The sequence below is a fragment of the Ascaphus truei genome, chromosome 3 (assembly GCF_040206685.1).
Source record: "Ascaphus truei isolate aAscTru1 chromosome 3, aAscTru1.hap1, whole genome shotgun sequence".
In the NCBI taxonomy this organism is placed as follows: Eukaryota; Metazoa; Chordata; class Amphibia; order Anura; family Ascaphidae; genus Ascaphus; species Ascaphus truei.
In genome coordinates, this window is record NC_134485.1 from 159,738,682 (window position 1) to 159,760,504 (window position 21,823).

The following is a 21,823-nucleotide window of genomic DNA, read 5'->3' on the forward strand; positions in this document are numbered from 1 at the left end:
AATTATGATGTTTTAAAAGCTGGATTAGATGTGTTTTAAATTATTTTGTGTATGCTGCTATGCTTTATTGTGAGTTTAAAGTATTTTAAAATTAGATAGATGTATTCCTTGGTATTGTATTGTGTGTTTGAGGAAGGTCAGGGATAGGCTTGGTTGTAAAGGTTGTATTTTTTTCGGTACTTATATTTTTTCAAAGGCTTAATTGTTCTGCTCTAGGCGTGAATTTGTTAATGGTTTCATTGTTCTTGATGGGAGTGTGAATTGTTTAGGGATGTAAATAATGATTGCTAATTGATTTTTGTTTACTTGGTTGATTAATTTGCAGAATGTATACTGTATGGTGCATAGATATTTAGGCATCATTTATATTGGAATGTAAGTTGTTTAAATGGCTTTTCAGAGGTTTAGTGATGATTTAGATTGAGAGATCAGTTATGAATATTAAAGGAAATTGATTTTAATTTAGTGTGTATGTATGGAGAAGTGTTTGGTTGTAGGACAGTGCTTTGATAACCCTTCTACATTTATTTGTACTGTATATTGGTTTATCATGGGTGTGTATATAACGTGTGTATATATATATATATATATATATATTTATATATATATATATATATATATATATATATACTGTCTCTCTCTCTCTCTCTCTCTCTCTCTCTCTCTCTCTCTCTCTCTCTTTCTCTCTGTCTCTTTGTAAATATATACAGTATATATATATAGTTGCACGATGAAGCCACAGTACAAATTCATGTGTGAAGGGTGGGTATCGGGCCAATGTGGCTTAACCCCTTAATTACCTTTGCGGTTATTATCCGATAAGGTATTTAAGGGGTTAATTGATATCTGAATGTACTTGCAATGTATTGGCTTGGTATTGGCTATGTATTGTGTGGGCAAGAGAAGGAAGGCGCTGGCGACGGACACTTCGTATTGATGAGGTCAGTAGTACTTTATTTATTTGAATATGCTAGTTAATGTTTTTAATAATGGGCACATAATCTATTATCCATATCTGGATAATAGTTATTTTGCACATTATTGTACTGTAGGTGTTGGGGGGGAGGGTGTATGTATTGAATGTATAGGCCAGGTTTATTTTTTTTACATTCAGGGTTGGTTCCGTGATTCTGCGTGGGACCTCTGGAGACCACCTGCGGGTATTCTCGGGTATCCCAAGGCTATCAGGCTGGTGGTTCCACGGGTGACACATTCGGGGATGAAGATGTGTGGTCCCACTTCTGTGGGGGCACCTCCAACCCGTAGTCTGCGGGGATGACGATGTGTAGTCCCACTTCTGTGGGGGCACCGCGGACCCGTAGGTGTGGGGATGATGATGTGTGGACCCACTTCTGTGGGGGCACCGCGGACCCGTAGTGAGCACCCGTGAGTTCCCCAGACCCCCGAGGGAACCACCCGAGGCCCCGCAGACACCTGTGGGTTTGACCCGGGGCTCCCAGACATCCTTGGGCCTACCGTGGGGACCCAATTGTGGCCCACGGTGTCCCAAGGAGACCACCTGGGGGCCATGGTGCTGGCAGGATCCACCAGCAGGCCTCCTGAACCTGTGTTAAAAGGGCTGCTGGTAAACTGTAGGTCTGTCCAGGTGCCCTGCCAACCCAACGGGGACTAGCGTGGGGCTGCGTTATGAACCCTGTATGTAAAAGAATAAATCTTGTATTAATGGGGGGGCACAGGGGGTGGGTAATGTATTTAATAAATATAGTGATGTTTATTGTGGGGCTGTGTATTGTTTTTATTGCGGGGACTGGGGGTGGGGGGTGGGGGGGTTTCCCCAACGGTATGTAGGTAGGCCTCCCTTGTGGGTAGTTAGTGGGTGAGGGTTGAGGGTGGTTAGGCCTCACGGGGTGGGGGGTTAGAGTGGAAGGGTATGTAGGCGTCCCGAGTGGTGGGTGAGGGTGGGTTAACCCCTTCATGACTGTAGCGTTTAATAACCGCTGTGGAGATTAAGGGGTTACGGGACATTACTTTGAAAGTGTTAATTGTTTTCTCTGTTTTACAGCAGCAGCAGCGGAGGTTGCCATGGGTAGTGGGTAGTGTATTGAATGTATTTATTGGTTATTATGCCTTAACCCCTTCATTACCTTAGCGGCTATACGCTAAGGTAATGAAGCAGCATTTCTGTACTTTTAATAATATTGTGCAGGAGCAGGGGGCCCCCTGAGTTTAGATTTCTGGCTCAGGGAACCCCCTGCTCACTGTACAATATTATTAAAAATTCAGAAATGCTGCTTCTTTACCATAGCACATAGCCGCCAAGGTAAAGAATGATTCTTTAATGATGTGTGTGTTTTATTCACAGTGTAGATGTGCAGAGGGTCTCCGGAGCAGAAACGTTTTGGTTTCAGGTCCGGGGACTCCCTGCCCCCCGAGATACAGGCCCCTTTTGGGGGTGCCGGTATCCCTCTGCTTGGTTTAACAGGCTGTGGTCACGTGATCGGGGCCTTAAATGCAGAGGGATACCGGCACCTCATAAAGGGGTCTGTATCTCGGGGGGCAGGGGATCCCCCGACCTGAAACCAGTGCGGTTCAGCTCCCGAGACCCCCTGCACATCCACACTAGGAATAAAAATGTATTTCAAATGTATTTATTTGTATGTATTTATTTATTTATTGCGGGGATGCTGTGTGTGATTATTTTTTATTGTGGGTAGTGGGGGTGGGTGAAGGGGTTTATAAATGTGAGTTTATAAATAAAATAAAGAATATTATTTCTAGGGGCCCTAGAACAGAAGTTCCCACGCCATTTGCGAGCTCATTGCTCTTTTTTTACAATGTTGCTGGTCTTGCGGCTTTGCAGTCTGGCAGCAAAAAGCAGTTTGTAGTACTGAGTGTGAGATAAATTAACCAGTTCTTTTATTGCTGAAGTCGCCACAAAAAACTTTTATTTACAAATACAGTACAATACAATGGTGAAACATTTCAAGTGAAGGAATGGAAGCAGGCACACGGTCTTTCTAAAGGTGCAGTTTATTGTGCCACCAAAGGTCCAACGTTTCGGCAAATAGATTGCCTTTATCAAGGAGAGGGCTACAGAACATGTTAAACATACCACAATATATACACAAATGGGTACTCACCCCCCCACGATCACTGCTGCCTTGCTCCTGGATGTCAACGCCCCCATCGTGACGTCAGGGCGCCAGCGCGACGCAGCGTGATGACGTCATGCACCACCAGGGGAGGAGGAGACAGCCTCCCCAATGCCTGTAACAGGCTAAGATGGCTGTCCTGCAGGAAGCTGGAAACTCAGGGAGCCGCCCCCTCACTGGCAGCAGAGGCTCCCCTGGTGACGTCATCACGCCCTCACGGGGGAGGAGGGGGGGCGGGCCTCAGGCATCAGACCTGCCCTGGAGTGAAAAAAAGACAGCCTGATGCCCAAGGAGGACTGAATGATCGTGCTGGGGTGAGAGCCCTTACATAAACAATCAAGTGTAATGTGACTACAGTTTTATTAAATAAAATAATCAAATAAAGTGTACAAACTAATAGTATAACCACAGTGTCATCTAATGCAGTGTATAAAAAATGGTGGAGGCTGTATTTATGCTAGCAGCATTACATATAGAATTAGAACCTGAAAGGATACATGATACATATAGATAAATGCATATACAGCAATCCTTAGAGGAGCATAATGTACATAATGGGTCGCAGGGGTCCACGGCGAGACGCACAGAGCCTTACAGAGTCCTTCTGCTACCTCCTGTTGAGAAAGCATTTGAAATTTTGTTGTTCATTCAGACCCCTGCCATTACTTGTCTGCAATGTGTGGATCCAATAAGCCTCACGCCTCAGTAAAAGGGTTTCTCTATCAGGGTATCCTTGTCTTGGTGCTATGTGTTCAATCCCCATCACTCTGAGGGATGACACATTGTGTCTGTGTTCAACACAGTGCTGTACCAGTACAGTAGGGTCCGTACCCTTACGTATCACACTTTTGTGTTCAATGTATCTCACTTTAAGCATGCGTGTAGTCTTGCCTACATAGACAAGACCACATGGGCACCTGATAATATACACCACAAATGTAGATCTACATGTAATACGATTATGAATAGTGATTTTTTTACCACTATGTGGATGACAAAATACGTCCCCGGTAGTAAGACTGTTACACACTGAACAATTCATACACCGGAAGTTACCCTGTTTACCGCCTTCTAGGAAGTGGGGCGTATGGTAGTGGTCCTTGTTGTCAGCATGTATCAAGTTGTCTGACAAGTTTCTCCCTCTCCTATAAGCGATCAAGGGGGGTGTCTGACAACTAGCTGCTAACACCTCATCATTCTGCAGCAGGTGCCAATGTTTCCGGATAGTAAATCTGACAAAATTACTGGCCCTATTGTATGTGGTGGAAAATACAATGCGTTTCTCATGCTTAGTCGCCCTATTAGGAATCACCTCTCTGTTAAGGGCTGCATCAAGCACTGCCGGGGTATATCCCCTTTTAGTGAACCTTTCACGAAGGTCATCCATGGCCGGTGCTAGTTTGTCCTGTCGACTAGTGATCCTAGAAACCCTCACTTTTTGTGAGAAAGGTAGGGCATTGATGAGGGATGGGGGATGGTGACTGTCAGCACGTAACAGGGCATTTCTGTCAGTATCTTTCCTGTAAAGGTCTGTGTGGAACTCACCATTTTCTTGGGAAATCAGGACGTCTAGAAAGGATAATTGCTTAGAGCTCCAGACATTAGTAAGCTGTACAGGAGAAGGGAGATTGTGTAAATAATCAAAAAATGACAATAACTGGTCCTCAGTACCTGTCCACACAAAGAACAGATCGTCAATATATCTATAATACCCAATTATGTATTTATAGTATATTGATGCATATATGTACTTCTCCTCAAAATCTACCATAAATAGGTTGGCATATGCGGGCGCCATGTTGCTGCCCATCGCAGTTCCCTTAACTTTATTAAGCATTAAGGGAACTGCGATGGGCAGCAACATGGCGCCCGCATATGCCAACCTATTTATGGTAGATTTTGAGGAGAAGTACATATATGCATCAATATACTATAAATACATAATTGGGTATTATAGATATATTGACGATCTGTTCTTTGTGTGGACAGGTACTGAGGACCAGTTATTGTCATTTTTTGATTATTTACACAATCTCCCTTCTCCTGTACAGCTTACTAATGTCTGGAGCTCTAAGCAATTATCCTTTCTAGACGTCCTGATTTCCCAAGAAAATGGTGAGTTCCACACAGACCTTTACAGGAAAGATATTGACAGAAATGCCCTGTTACGTGCTGACAGTCACCATCCCCCATCCCTCATCAATGCCCTACCTTTCTCACAAAAAGTGAGGGTTTCTAGGATCACTAGTCGACAGGACAAACTAGCACCGGCCATGGATGACCTTCGTGAAAGGTTCACTAAAAGGGGATATACCCCGGCAGTGCTTGATGCAGCCCTTAACAGAGAGGTGATTCCTAATAGGGCGACTAAGGATGAGAAACGCATTGTATTTTCCACCACATACAATAGGGCCAGTAATTTTGTCAGATTTACTATCCGGAAACATTGGCACCTGCTGCAGAATGATGAGGTGTTAGCAGCTAGTTGTCAGACACCCCCCTTGATCGCTTATAGGAGAGGGAGAAACTTGTCAGACAACTTGATACATGCTGAAAACAAGGACCACTACCATACGCCCCACTTCCTAGAAGGCGGTAAACAGGGTAACTTCCGGTGTATGAATTGTTCAGTGTGTAACAGTCTTACTACCGGGGACGTATTTTGTCATCCACATAGTGGTAAAAAAATCACTATTCATAATCGTATTACATGTAGATCTACATTTGTGGTGTATATTATCAGGTGCCCATGTGGTCTTGTCTATGTAGGCAAGACTACACGCATGCTTAAAGTGAGATACATTGAACACAAAAGTGTGATACGTAAGGGTACGGACCCTACTGTACTGGTACAGCACTGTGTTGAACACAGACACAATGTGTCATCCCTCAGAGTGATGGGGATTGAACACATAGCACCAAGACAAGGATACCCTGATAGAGAAACCCTTTTACTGAGGCGTGAGGCTTATTGGATCCACACATTGCAGACAAGTAATGGCAGGGGTCTGAATGAACAACAAAATTTCAAATGCTTTCTCAACAGGTGGTAGCAGAAGGACTCTGTAAGGCTCTGTGCGTCTCGCCGTGGACCCCTGCGACCCATTATGTACATTATGCTCCTCTAAGGATTGCTGTATATGCATTTATCTATATGTATCATGTATCCTTTCAGGTTCTAATTCTATATGTAATGCTGCTAGCATAAATACAGCCTCCACCATTTTTTATACACTGCATTAGATGACACTGTGGTTATACTATTAGTTTGTACACTTTATTTGATTATTTTATTTAATAAAACTGTAGTCACATTACACTTGATTGTTTATGTAAGGGCTCTCACCCCAGCACGATCATTCAGTCCTCCTTGGGCATCAGGCTGTCTTTTTTTCACTCCAGGGCAGGTCTGATGCCTGAGGCCCGCCCCCCCTCCTCCCCCGTGAGGGCGTGATGACGTCACCAGGGGAGCCTCTGCTGCCAGTGAGGGGGCGGCTCCCTGAGTTTCCAGCTTCCTGCAGGACAGCCATCTTAGCCTGTTACAGGCATTGGGGAGGCTGTCTCCTCCTCCCCTGGTGGTGCATGACGTCATCACGCTGCGTCGCGCTGGCGCCCTGACGTCACGATGGGGGCGTTGACATCCAGGAGCAAGGCAGCAGTGATCGTGGGGGGGTGAGTACCCATTTGTGTATATATTGTGGTATGTTTAACATGTTCTGTAGCCCTCTCCTTGATAAAGGCAATCTATTTGCCGAAACGTTGGACCTTTGGTGGCACAATAAACTGCACCTTTAGAAAGACCGTGTGCCTGCTTCCATTCCTTTGCTTAAGTACCTCTGGGATGTCTGGACCTCCCTGGATACAGCGCACCGGCAGATAAGTACCCCCCTCCAGCACCTACCAGCGGTGTGCATGTGCTTCTACATATGAAACATTTCAAGTGAACAGCAAATCAAAACATCAACACACAATAATACATACAGTACTGTACAGTGCAAAACTGCAGCCTTTATTAAATGCTTCTACAGTGGGATGGTGCGCAACCAGCTCAGTACTAGAGGGCAGCAAACAGGGCAGGTTTTCAGGGCCACATTGAAAACCGTGCAACACACAACAACATACAGTACAGAATCCTTTGTTTAAGTACAGCAGGAACTGTAGGGCAAAACATGTACTGTACAGCACAATACAGTTCAGCACAACATTACAGTATGGTCTCACTGAACATCCTCCACATTGTCCTCCACATGGCCGATGCCTTGCATGGCGCAATACGCCATTAATGCAGTCTCTAACGCCTCTCATTACAGGATCTGTAACTGCATAAAAGCGCCGCATTTCTTCCACAATTTGTAGAGTTAAATTGGCAGGAAGGGCCTTTTTTTGGCGATTCCCATCGTAGTTCACTTTGAACACCCACTCGCAGTACAACGAGTAGGGAACATGGTGCTTAAAAATGATCAAGGCATACTTGTGGGGTACACCAGCACTCATCACCCTATACTTCTCCCTGAGCCCCGGTGGCAGATCGCGCAGGGTGATGTTGGGCACCGTTTCGATGCAAGCGGGTGTAGGAGGTCTTTTGGGAGTGGATGTATTTGAGGCGACGGGCGATGATAGGGTGTCTGGGAGGAAGCTTTCCTCCGGTCGTGGTTACCGGGTTGTCTTCTGGCGTGGTCTTGACGGGGTTGTCATGTCCTCCTCAATGTACATGTACATTACATCTTCTGGTGGGGGGGGTGCGCTTGGTGATGGACGGGGGCCGAAGGTACCATGCATCACATCCATGTCATCCTCCTGTTCCGGCGTAGGGGAAACAGGGCCATTAACACCGAGCAAACTATGTATACCTGCTATGTCAGCCTCTATCTTGTCCATCCGTTGCTCCACATGTAGCACCGACTCCAGAAGCAGATCTAGCTTTGCACAGCACAATAGAATTCCCGGGGAGATCCACACTTATCCCATTCAGTATCCGGTCTAATGAGCTGCTTGTGCATGGCATCTGGACATCTGGGGGGATGGGTGCAACGGAGGATGAGATGGGGGTTGCATGGAGAGAAGCGGCATCGATGGAGAGTGGAGCAGGTGACCTGGGGATACCCGGTACAGGAGAAGCGGCAGCGATGGAGAGTGGAGGAGGTGGCCTGTGGATACCCGGTACAGGAGACCGTTGGATTTCCGGGCGAGAAGCAGAGTCGTCCAAGAGCAAAGGAGACAGTGACCCGTGGATTTCAGAGGTGGATGGAACCGGACAAGATGGGGTGGAGAAGCCGGGCTGAAGATTTCCGGGACAGCTACAGCAGAGTCGTCGAAGCATATGGGAGGAAGTGGTCTGCGGATTCGGTGGGATGGCTGCCATTCGTCTTGCGTACAGAGCACATCACCGTATTTCTTCTTCACATAATGAGGTTTACGTCTAGGAAAACCCTTAGCCTTTGGGGTCAGCAGAAGGTTTTCTTTATTGGCCTTAGCCTGTTGCTTTGTCCTTGGCGTTGAAACGGCTGCTGCCTTTCGCTTTATCAGCATGGCAGGCACGGCAGAGGTGAGTGTGTTCTTGCATCCATAGAACCGGGGATGCTCCATGGAAGCGGGTGGCCCAATGCAGTACAGTATCTGAACAAGGGCAAGCTCAGATAAAGATCCTGGAGTGGTGGACTATGCAAAGTGTGCAACCTTTTATGCATGGCGGCCAGGTACAGGTGTTGAAAGTGGGCGTACTGTAATGTGAGTCATTAACGTATAAATATACCATCCATTTTGTGGATTCACTGCACATTGAATACACATCGACTAAACATCGAATACACATTCTTGTGTTTGTATTTCTTTCTACTCGCAGCAATGCCTGTTAAGAAGATTTCAAAGGATCTCAGCATGAGAATTAAGGCGATGTACACGAGCGGAAACCGAATTATTGCTATCCAACGCTGGTTAGCTGCTTCTGGCCTCGTTGTGCCATCAAACCGTGTGCTATCATGCACAAGGAAAAAACAGAGACCGCAAAAAGGCACCAAGGGTAACTAACGCGTAAGTATATTTATAAAACTTAACAAAAAAAATATAGAAAACTGTAGTGTACATCTATATTTTTTGTGCAGCAGTATACACTTTTGGTATATTGCAATTCATCTTACAACGGAATATATATGATGTATATTTATTATGATATAACAACAGTATATTTATATAGTATATTTATATTACAACAGTATATACTGTATTTGTGGTCAATTTATATTATTTGTGCAGCAGTATACACTTTTGGTATATTGCAATTCATCTTACAACGGAATATATATGATGTATATTTATTATGATATAACAACAGTATATTTATATAGTATATTTATATTACAACAGTATATAGTGTATGTGTGGTCAATTTATATTTTTTGTGCAGCAGTATACACTTTTGGTATATTGCAATTCATCTTACAACAGAATATATACTGTATGATGTGTATTTATTATGATATAACAACAGTATATTTATATAGTATATTTATACTTCCAACAGTACTGTATACTGTATATTTTGTCTATTTATATTTATAGTACAGCAGTATACATTTTTTGTATATTTATATTTACTGTATATTACAACATTACATGTACAGTATACAGTATACATTTTATATTGCTGCATATTAATAAAACAATATAATTTCTTTGCATTGTAGGGAGACTACTCTTCTGGTGGACAGAATAAGTGAGGAGAATGATGAGAGGAGTGCATTAAGGGTTAAAAACACTCTGCAGGAAAAACACAATCTGACTGTATCCGAGAGCAGCATAAAGAAGATGAGACGCAGAATTGGATGGAAATATGGACGTGTGAGGTTAGTACTGGACAGTACAGGAGGTACTGTAAAGTTAAAGTGTTGTTTTGCAAACTGTACTGCGCTGTGACGCAAAAAAAAATTATTCATTGTCATTACAGAGCGTACCCCATGATACGGGACGCAAACAAAATCAAAAGAGTGCTCCAGGCCCAGGCATGGATCGACAGCGGTGAGACTTTCCAGGATTGCATCTTCACTGATGAGTCTACTGTGTCGCTGGAGAGATTTGCAAGATTTGCGTTCCACAAAAAAGGCCGCATATCTGTGAAGCCGCGGCCAAAACACCCTGTGAAGCTGCATGTGTGGGGTGCCATCTCTAGGCGTGGACCGGGATGCATTGTCATCTTTGAAGGTACAATTTCTCAAATATAATGCCGCCTAATGCACTGTACTTGACTAGTGTTGCCTTACCGTATGCACTGTACTGTACTATTGAGCACTTTTCTTTTCTTGCTATAGGAATCATGAATAAAGCTTTCTTCCAAGACAACATTGTGCCCGCGATAGTACGATACATCAGACGCGACTTTACCAATGGTCACCGCTTCTACCAGGACAACGATCCCAAGCACACCGCGTCGACGGCGCATATCCTTGAGCGCGGCATCAACTGGGTGAAGACTCCAGCGGAGTAAGTGCAGTAGACCGTGTCCCATTTTTGTTCCCCACTGTTTTTAGCTCTTAAACCAATTGTCCTTTCTTTCCAATCACAGATCGCCAGACTTCAATCAGATCGAAATGGTCTGAAGGAACATATCCGTAAAGTGGCGAAACCCTCCAAAAAGGACGAGTTGTTGAAAGCCATACTGAGTTTTTGGAACGATGTACTCACCGTGGAACGATGCAATAAATATATAGACCATATTGCCACAGTGTTGCCCATTGTCATCGCGCGCAATGGGCAAGCATCAGGAAAGTAGTAGAGTGCTGTAGTATTGTAAGCACAGTATGATACAGGTAAGTATGGCACAGATTTTTTCTTTTCAGAGACAGCAGCAGCAGCCATAAGGTTACAGTACATAGCCATGGCACCAGCGGTTACAGTAAAGTACATTGAATTTACTGTAACAGTAGTCAGAGTATACAGTAGTTCCAGTATACAGTAGTTTGACAGTACTACAGTAACTACCTACTAACTGCTCCATTTTTTTTTACAGAGAAAGCTGCACCAGCCACCTACAGTAGTTCTGCCATAATACAGTACAGTATGCACATACTCTGCAGTACAGTAACTGAACTAAGTTTTTGTTTTCTTGTCGTTCCAGGAAAAAGGGTGCCCAAGGGGGAGGGGGGCGTTGTGTCCCGTCAAATCTGCTTGTGCAGTCAAATGTACAGTATATAAACAGCAGTAATGATGTACACAAAACCTCTCCTCTCTCAATGAACTACTGTACCGCAAACACAATGAGGATACTGTTATGAAGGAAAAAAGAACAGGACGGGTTATTTAACATTATACTGTATAATATTTATACTGTATATTTATATATTTTTATTCTAAAGGTATTCGAGAATGTACTGTATGAGGACCTGGTGACTTTCAACCCGCTCAGACCCACAGAACGGATTATTTCACATTACTGTATATTTATTTTTATTCCAAAAGGATTAGAGAATGTACTGTATTTAATTTAGAGTGTATTTAAAGTGGCTGTTCTGAACAGTACAGTTACTGTAAGCAAACGGATGCACATCAGATTTACATTTCCAATTCGAGAGGGGATTTTTCCAAAGCAGGCAGGCCTCAGGCCTCTAAGGGTTGTTGGAGGGGGATGGTGGGATCAGACGCTGGCCTCCTGCTGAATCTTTTTCCAAAGCAGGCAGGCCTCAGGCCTCTAAGGGTTGTTGGAGGGGGATGGTGGGATCAGACGCTGGCCTCCTGCTGAATCTTTTTCCAAAACAGGCAGGCCTCAGGCCTCTAAGGTTTGTTGGAGGGGGATGGTGGGATCAGACGCTGGCCTCCTGCTGAATCTTGTTACCGTAGCCCGCCCAGGGGCAGATTAACAACACAATGATTAGATTAGGGTTGATTGAGCCAGCCGATTGACGCTTGGCCAGGGAGGGATTTAAAACTCTAAGGGAGGGGGTGGGGTGGCTGAAATAGCTGGGACTGTACTGTCACAGTATTTCCAAAGGCAGGCAGGTCACCCTAATAATTGCATGAATAAACCCCCAAAGACAAGCCCCAAATACAGTACAGTATACTGTATACTGCATATACAGTACAGAGCTGTATACTGTATTATAAATAAATAATCATACAGTACTGTATGTATTATTGTGTGTTGATGTTTTGAATTGCTGTTCACTTGAAATGTTTCACCATTGTATTGTACTGTATTTGTAAATAAAAGTTTTTTGTGGCGACTTCAGCAATAAAAGAACTGGTTAATTTATCTCACACTCAGTACTACAAACTGCTTTTTGCTGCAAGACTGCAAAGCCGCAAGACCAGCAACATTGTAAAAAAAGAGCAATGAGCGCGCAATTGGCGTGGGAACTTCTGTTCTAGGGCCCCTAGAAATAATATTCTTTATTTTATTTATAAACTCACATTTATAAACCCCTTCACCCACTCCCGCTACCCACAAAAAAGCGGGCATGGTGGGTTAACACCTCATAAAGGGGTCTGTATCTCGGGGGGCAGGGGGTCCCCGGACCTGAAACCAACACGGTTCAGCTCCCGAGACCCCCTGCACATCTACACTAGGAATAAAAATGTATTTCAAATGTATTTATTTGTATTTATTTATTTATTTATTTATTTAGATTTATTTATTTATGTATTGCGGGGATGCTGTGTGTGATTTTTTTTATTGTGGTTAGCGGGGGTGGGTGTGGTTATTTACACGGGACCCCCCTCCCCACATACAGTACACTGCACTCAGAAACACAGGCCAGGGTGATTTAACACACAATAGGGGGAGTTTTTTTTACATAGATTGCAGGGAAGCTTAACGCACACAATAGGAGAGAATAGGGGAGGGGGTTTTACATAGATTACAGTGAAGGCAGGGAAGTTTAAAAGAGAGAATTGGGGAGGGGTTTTATATACAGTACAGTAGATTACAGTGAAGGCTGGGAAGTTTAAAAGAGAGAATACTGTAGGGGAGGGGGTTTAACAGTACATAGATTTTATTTTGTGTAGCGGGGGTGGGTGAAGGGGGTATTTGGCCCTTGATGTGAGTTTAGGACTTGCGGGGGGGTTGCGGGTGCACTTAACCCCTTCACGACCATAGCAGTTAATACCGCTACGGTCGTGAAGGGGTTAAGTGCACCCGCTACCCCCCCCGCAAGCCCTAAACAACCACCGATGTGGCTAATACCCCCTTCACCCACCCACACTACCCACAATAAAAAAATTCACACACAGCAGCAGCAGCAGCAGCACAATTAATAAATAAATCTAAATAAATAAATGAATATAAATAAATACATTTAAAATACATTTTTATTGATAGTGTAGATGTGCAGAGGGTCTCCGGAGCTGAACCGCTGTGGTTTTAGGTCTGGGGGCCCCCTGCTCCCCGAGATACAGGCCCCTTTAGGGGTGCCGGTATCCCTCTGCTCTGCTTGGTTTACAGGCCGCGATCACGTGATCGGGCCCTTTAAACACAGAGGGATACCGGCACCTCATAAAGGGGGCTGTATCTCGGGGAGCAGGGGGTCCCCCGACCTGAAACCAACGCGGTTCAGCTCCGGAGACCCCCTGCACATCTACACTATAAATAAAAATGTATTTCAAATGTATTTATTTATTTCATTTATTTATTTATTTATTTAGATTTATTTATTTATTTTTTGGCGGCTGCTGTGTGTGAGTTTTTTTTTATTGTGGGTAGCGTGGGTGGGTGAAGGGGGTATTAGCCCCAACAGTGCTTGCGGGGGGGTAGCGGAACGGCTTAACCCCTTCATGACCGTAGCGGTATTAACTGCTACGGTCGTGAAGGGGTTAAGTGCACCCGCAACCCCCCCCCACAAGTCCTATACTCACACCAAGGGCCAAATACCCCCTTCACCCACCCCCGCTACCCACAATAAAGCGGGCACGGTGGGTTAACCCCTTCATTGCCTTAGCGGCTATCCGCTATGGTAATGAAGCAGCATTTCTGTATTTTTAATAATATTGAGCAGGAGCAGGGGGCCCCCTGAGTTTAGATTTCTGGCTCAGGGAACCCCCTGCTCACTGTACAATATTATTAAAAATACAGAAATGCTGCTCCTTTACCATAGCGCATAGCCGCTAAGGTAAAGAACGAGTGTTTATTTATATATGTGTTTTATTTATACTGTACATTTACAGAGGGTCTCCGGAGCAGAACCGCTGTGGTTTTAGGTCCGGGGACCCCCTGCTCCCCGAGATACAGGCCCCTTTAGGGGGTGCCGGTATCCCTCTGCTCTGCTTGGTTTACAGGCCGCGATCACGTGATCGGGCCCTTTAAACGCAGAGGGATACTGGCACCTCATAAAGAGGTCTGTATCTCGGGAAGCAGGGGGTCCTCCGACCTGAAACCAGTGCGGTTCAGCTCCAGAGACCCCCTGCACATATACACTATAAATAAAAATGTATTTAAAATAAGTTTTAATGTGCCGATGTTTGCGCAGAGAGAGAGCAGCGGATCTCTCTCTGCGGCAAACACATCTCGCCCCCGCCGGCCCATAGTATCATTTATGTATGTGCATATACAGTACTGTATTTGTACAGTACTGTATGGTAGGGGTTATAGGGGCAGTTGTTATACAGTATATATATATACAGTATATATACTGCATTACAATTCATTATAGGGGACGGCTTCAAAGAGAACAGCTCGCAAGCGCCCTCATGTGTTTTTACACGGCATTGCAGTATTGCAGCCAGCCGGAATAAAATGCTTCAATCCCTGCCGGGAAAATAACGCTATACACTCTGGCAGAAAACGATCACAAACCTCAATACACCCGAGTATACCCGAATTCGCGGGACTAGCCGAGCGAGAATAAAGTGTGTCGCCACTGTAGCGCTTCAAAGTAGTAATACATGTGACAATCACGTAAATAACAAAAAATACAAATAACAGATCATGGGAATACGTGCTTCAGACATAAAAATGAACATTTAGGAACAGGAGTCTCTGCTCTGAAGAGCTTACAATCTAATTGATAGGTAGGAAGGATATATAGAGACAGTAGGAGGGCAATTTGTGTAAGTGCGTCTGCAAGGGGCCAAGCTTTATGTATCAGATGTATAGTATTAGCTGCGGAGTTACTCATATGCTTTGTTAAGCAGGTGTTTTAAGGTGGATAGAGAGGGCTCTAGTTGGTTTTTGAGGGGAAGGGCATTCCAGAGGTGTGGGGCAGTCAGTGAGAATGGATTAAGGTGGGAGAAGGCTTTAGATACAGAGAGGCTAGAGAGAAGACATCCTTGAGTCAGGATGGTGAGTAGCGAGAAATTAAGGTTGAGACGTAAGGAGGGGCAGAAGAGTGTAAAGCTTTAAAAGTGAGGAGAAGAATTGAGTGTGAGATGCGAGATTTGATAGGAAGCCAGGAGAGTGATTTCAGTAGGGTAGACGCTGAGACAGATTTAGGAAAGAGTAAATTGATTATGGCAGCAGCGTTTTGGATCGATTGTAGGAGGGACAGGTGAGAGACAGGAAGGCCGGACAGCAGGAGGTTACAGTAATCGCGACAGTAGAGAATGAGGGCCTGTGTCAGAGTTTTAGTAGTTGAGCAATAGAGGAAAGGGCGTATCTGTGTAACATTGCGGAGGAAAAAGTGACAGGTTTTAGATACATTTTGAATGTGAGAGAGGAGTCAAGTGTGACACCTAGGCAGCGTGCTTGTGCTACTGCGTGTATGACAGAACTTCCAACAGTAATGTAGAAGGAGGTAGTGGGCCCAGGTTTAGGATGAAATATGAGGAGCTCTGTTTTTGACATGTTGAGTTTAAGTCGGTGGTGGGCCATCCAGGATGATAATGTCAAGAGAGACATTCAAAAACTTGGTCTGTACAGCAGGTGTAAGGTCAGGGGTTGAAAAGTAAATTTGTGTGTCATCAGCATAGAGGTGATATTTGACCCAAAGAGATGTGATTAGGTTACCTAGAGAGAGTGTGAAAAGAGGAGAGGTCCCAGGACAGAGCCCTGGGGTAACCCCACAGAGAGATAGAGGAGGAGGAGGTGTTAGCAGAAGAGACACTGGAAGTATGATGGGAGAGGTAAGAGGAGATCCAGGATAGAGCTTTGTTACGAATACCGAGAGTATGGAGAATGTGAGGGGGAGTGGGTGGTCCACGGTATCAAATGTTGCAGTGAGGTCGAGTAATATGAGCAGAGTGTAATGACCTCTGTCTTTGGCAGCATTGAGATCATTCGTTATTTTAGTGTGGGCTGTTTCAGTCGAATGAGCAGTGCAGAAGCCAGATTTTAGAGGGTATAGGAGAGAATAGTGAAAGTCAAGGAAAGCCGGGGTCCCAATCCAGAGAGGGTAGTCAGACGAGCCGGATCAGCAACTAGAACAGGGAAAGAGCAGAGGGCCAGGCACAGAACTCTAAACAGCACAAGGCTACGAGAAGCTATACAGATCGAGTAATGAGAGGAAGGACTGGGGTAATAAAGGATGGCTGAACAATGGAGGGCAGGGGAGGAACAGAGTTGTGTCTGGGTTGCCTCAGGGATAGACTCAGGAGCAGAGAGGAAGAGGAAGCCAGGTCTGTGGCAGGTCCGGAAGGCGGAGCACTCCGTGATGAGCGGGGGGCGGAGCCAGAAGTGCAGGACGAGGAGACAAAAGGCTGGGTGCGCACGTGCCCTGTAAGGCTTGCGCGCCCTGTAAGGCTTGTGCACACGCAATCCGGAGGTGTGGCAGTACATCTTGCCGCCAGAGGAGATGGCAGTGGCGCTCAGCTGCCAAGAGCGGAGGCCCGACGGGGCAATGCAGGAACAGAAACCGTGGAGGTCCGCTCAGGCAGGGAGGGGACCCGCCACGGGTAGTGCATCAGGTGGCTCCTTACAGTACCCCTACCCCCCTGAGGATCGAACTCCGGACGATCCTTCCATTGTCTTGTGAGGGAACTTCTGGTGAAAAAGCTTGAGTAAAGCTGGAGCTTGAATGTGGTGGAGAGGCACCCAAGATCGCTCTTCAGGCACGTAACCTGTTCAATGAACGAGGAATTTTACCTTGACTCTTGTGAATGAAGGATGGATTGTCCAAAAAATTCTTGCTGCCCCTGAATGATGATGGGATTGGGAATGAGGGGGCGATCATGGAAGTGTACATTCTAAGCGACGGGCTTCAGAAGGGAGACATGGAAGACTGTGGAAATTTACATGGACGGTGGTAACTGGAGGCGGAAGGCCACCGGGTTTATTTGTTCCAAGATTTTGAAAGGTCCTAAGAATCGGGGTGCTAACTTCTGGGAAGGTGATTTGAGCTTAATATTCTTGGAGGAAAGCCAGACTCTGTCCCCCGGCTTATATTCCAGTGCATTTTGTCAGCGCTGATCTGTTTGCGTCTTTTTTTTTTTAACAGCGTTGCGTAGTGCCTTTTGAATCCTTCTCCAGTATGACGGTTCAGATGATTACTTCCCCTCCATGTGTCCCAGGCGCTGCGCTTCCTCCTGCCTCTCATGTCCCTTCCTTGCCTCCCCGTTCTGGTCTCCCTTCCTCCTCCCGCACCCGTCCCTCTGCGGCAGTCCCTGACGCTTCTGCAGCATCTGCGCACGTTCCCTGCAGGGCACGCGCCTCCTCAATCTCCCGTTTCCCTGTTTAATACTCCCCGCTCACGTTCTCCCTCTACTCCCGCTCCGGACCCCATACCTCCTGCAGACTCCCCTCCGGTTCTCGCTCCACCATCGGCGGGTGCCCCTGCGATGCTCCGCGCGCCTCTTGACACAGCCTGTGTGAGCGCACTCTAACCTTACAGAGGGCACGCGCAGACGCTCCTCTTGTAGGCCTTCCCAGAACTCTGGCCTCTCCTCTCAGGCTGTTCAAGCCATTTCCCTCTCTGGCTCACCTGTCTCCTCCTCCTCTCCTTCTCACCTATCCCTGCTGCCTCTCACTTCACCCTCTGCTCCTCCTCTCTCTCCCATTGGTGTTCCCTCCTTTATAACCCCTGTTTGTCCTCTAACTCATTGCTCTGTATAGTTCTTTGTAACCTCTGTGTGTGCAGTCCTATGCTTGGCTCTCCTGTGTTTTCAAGCTTCTGTTCCTGCTCCTGCTTACCCCTGGATTTCCCTGGCTTGACCTCTGCTTGTACTGGTTTACCCTGCTCTCTACTGCCCTTGAACCCTGCTTACGGACACGACCTTTCTGACTTCTGTTACCCCTGGACTCTGGCTTACGAACATTACGATCCTGCTTTCTGTACCCCTGGACTCTGGCACACGGACATCACTATCCTTACTCCGAATCCCAATGCGTTGCAAGTATAACTAACCATCTTTCCACAGGCCCGGCAACGCCATACCACACTCCGGGCACGCCCTCACTGCTGTGGGTGCGTGGTAAAACCCTTCCCACCTCAGTACTGGGGACTGGCCAGGTCTGGGGGCATACAGGCGTTACATTATACAGAGCCAAATAAATGCAGACCCCCCCTGAGGTGGGTCAAGGTGTTTCTTTGGAACATTTACAATTTGTGAACAACCAGCTGAGCACTGTTTCCAAGCAACTTGCTAACCTCTCCATCCAGGAAACTCCAGTGGCTCCGTCACCCCCTGTTGCCATGATTTATAGTAATGCTGGACCCCGTATTCCACCGCCCAACCGGTATGATGGGGATCTCCTCGCTTGCTGCGGATTCCGAAACCAATGCAAGGTGCAATTCGAAATGTCTCCCTCTCAGTTTCCTACCGGCCGCTCTAAGGTGGCTTACATTTACGCCTTGCTCATCGGTGATGCCCTCGCTTGGGCTTCTCCCCTCTGGGAACATAAGACTGAATTAACCCAAGATTACTCTAAATTCAGGCGTGAATTCCAGCAAGTGTTTGATACTCCCACACGACGGGAGACGGCCGCATTCTCTCTCTTTCATATTTCACAGGCTTGAAGATCTGCTGCCAAGTACGCGATCGAGTTCCGTACCCTCGCCGCGGAGACTCAATGGAATGATGAGGCACTCACCGCCGCTTACTGGCATGGTCTCTCTGACACCCTGAAAGATGATCTTGCTACCCATGCCAGGCCTTCCTCCCTGGAGGAACTGATTACTCTGTGTACGTATGGACCAGCGCACCCAGGAATGACAGCATGAGAGACACTGTTCCCGTTCTCTTTCTTCTCCTGTTGACTCTCACAAGTGGCCCTCTTCGCCTCTCCTGGCATTGGACGCCCCAGAGCCGATGCAAATCGGTAGCCAACAACTTCGGGCACGGAGAGAATGCGACACAGTCAGAGGGGACTCTTTTTCTACTGTGGTTCTTCGGAACATCGTCTCCAGAACTGTTCCCTGAAGCCGGGAAATGGGAACACCCAGTAAATGTAGAGGGGCTTCTACTGGGTACTGTCTCTTCTTGTCCCTATCTCTCTGAGGATCTCCCAAAGAAGTTTATGCTTCCTGCTATGCTGGAGGACCCTGACCTCCTACTGCAAGTAAATGCTTTCATTGACTCTGGATCTGGCGGTAACTTCCTGGATCAAACCTTTGCCTCTGAGAACCAAATTCCTCTGGTCAAGAGAAAAGCACCCATTGGTCTCGAGGCCATCGACGGTCGCCAGCTTCAGTCAGCATTCATCATCTGGGAGTCCATTCCTCTCACGTTGACCTTGGCCGACGGTCATAAAGAGGTAATAGTTTTTGATATCTTCCATTCTCCCACCGTACAACTTATTTTAGGATTGCCTTGGTTTCAACTCCACAATCCGCGCATTGATTTGACCGGCACCTTGCCTATCCAGTGGCCTTCCTCCGCTGAGTCAGTTCCTACGGCTCCTCCTTTTGCGGTGCTCGCCGGTTTGGATTCCATTCCTTCCAATCTCTCGATTCTCCCGACCGTGTATCATGAGTTCCTGGATGTGTTCAACAAAGTACAGACTGAAGTTCTGCCACCCAATCGTCCAAACGATTGTCCTATCGATTTTAATTCCAGGGACCATCCTCCCAAAGTCGAAATCTTACCCTTTGTCCGTTCCAGAAACCGAAGCTATGACGTCTGACATCCAAGAAAACTTGGAGAAAGGATTCCAAGGAGCCTCTATCTTCTCCAAGCTCGATTTGAAAGGGGCTTATAACCTCATTCGCATAAGGGAGGGAGACGAGTGGAAAACCGTGTTTAATACGCGATCTGGACATTATGAGTATCTAGTAATGCCCTTTGGTTTATGCAATGCTCCTTCCGTCTTCCAAGAGTTCATGAACGACATCTTCCGGGATGTATTGGGAACATTTGTTATCGTATACTTGGATGACATTCTCATTTTTTCTAAGAACTTAGATGAACACATTCACCATTCCAAACTGGTGCTTTCTAGGCTCCGTGCTAACCGCCTATACGCCAAGATGGAAAAATGTTTGTTCCACCAGACGTCTACTGCCTTCTTAGGCTATATTATCTCTAAGAAAGTTTGTTGGAAAAGGTACCCGGGCGCTATCTCTCTGTGGCTTGATACAAATATAGAGATGTCAAAAGAAGGGGGGGTGATACTGCCTGATAATGGTATTCGTTTGATGTCCTTCTGTGACTCGAAACCCCAGCAGGATCTATCCAGGACCCTTGTTGACAATGAATACAAAAAAGAATGGGGGAGCACAGTTATAGGAAACGGGCAGTGTATTGTGACTAGTAATCGTTATAGATAGAGCAGTTTACACAGCTGTAAAGGTGATAATTCACGGGGCGGATACCAAACTCAATATGTATACATACAATGGTGTGTATGTGTGGGTGGAAAGGTAAAAGAATATATAACTTACACGGCCTTGTGTAAGTTCAGTCGCATCAGGGTTTCTTTGGGTTTCCCGTCACCTTGGAATGATGTGATCTTCTACGATTTGTACTTCTTCTTCTTGGTGTATATTCAGCTTTCCTCGTTCATTTGATGTGCCCCTCCAGGGGGATTTCCTCTCATGTAAACAAAAAGAGGTTAAGGTTAAGGTTAACTCACATATATATAGAGGCAACTGAACTTACACAAGGCCGTGTAAGTTATATATTCTTTTACCTTTCCACCCACACATACACACCATTGTATGTATACATATTGAGTTTGGTATCCGCCCCGTGAATTATCACCTTTACAGCTGTGTAAACTGCTCTATCTATAATGATTACTAGTCACAATACACTGCCTGTTTTCTATAACTGTGCTCCCCCATTCTTTTTTGTATATATTACTGTATCTCTAACCAAGGTTTTTCTATGGACCCAGAGAAACTTAAGTCTGTTCTCGACTGGCCGCTGCCAAATTCTCTCAAGGCCATGCAGCGTTTTCTCGGCTTTGCCATTTATTACAGGAAATTCATCCGTAATTTTTCTTCCATTGCTCTCCCCATCACTGCCTTGACCAAAAAAGGTGCCGACCCCACGTCTTGGTCTCCTGAAGCCATTGACGCATTCGAGTTTCTCAAAAAAGCCTTCATCTCTGCACCCATCCTACGTCACCCAGATACCTCCCTTCCCTTCATATTGGAAGTTGACGCCTTCGATGTTGGAGCCGGTGCAGTTCTTTCTCAGAGATCCTCTCCCCAAGAGAAACTCCATCCCTGTGGTTTTTTTTCTCGGAAATTCTCGTCTGCCGAGTGAAATTATGATGTTGGGAATCGTGAGCTTTTGGCCATCAAATTGGCCCTTCAGGAGTGGAGGCATCTTTTAGAAGGCACCAAGGAACCTATTGCCATCCTCACCGAACCACAAAAATTTGCTGTATATCGAGGGAGCTCGACGGTTAGGAT